Consider the following 459-nt stretch of genomic DNA (forward strand, 5'->3'; position numbering starts at 1 on the left):
TATTCAGATTTAAAAAAAAAATGCATCTAAAATGTCAGTCATCAAGTGCATGCTGAAATGTTGAAGGTCTTTGGCAAGCTACCTAGAAAGGGCTGGAGAGCTACTGGTTGGAGATCCCTGGTCTAAAATCTAGACCCCAGGGGTTTCCAGACTTACCATGCAAACAGTACTAATGCCTGGCAGCCCCCCCAAGGGATCCCTACCCCACTTTGGGGGGTAAAAACTATTTATCATATTTATCAAGCAACTAGGCCTAGAGCTTGTAAATCATTTGTTTAGTAATATGCAGGCTAATTTGTATCGTTTACTCTGCTGTTTTCTGATATTATATTAAATGCACTATCGCTAGTATTCTTTATTAACCACTAGATTTTGAAATCATCATCTCAGACCCCCTCTTTGGGAACCACGGGTCTTTGTAGGGATTTCTCCCATCAAAAAACACAAGAAGAACACTGT

Source organism: Gobius niger (assembly GCF_951799975.1).
Source record: "Gobius niger genome assembly, chromosome: 8".
In the NCBI taxonomy this organism is placed as follows: domain Eukaryota; kingdom Metazoa; phylum Chordata; class Actinopteri; order Gobiiformes; family Gobiidae; genus Gobius; species Gobius niger.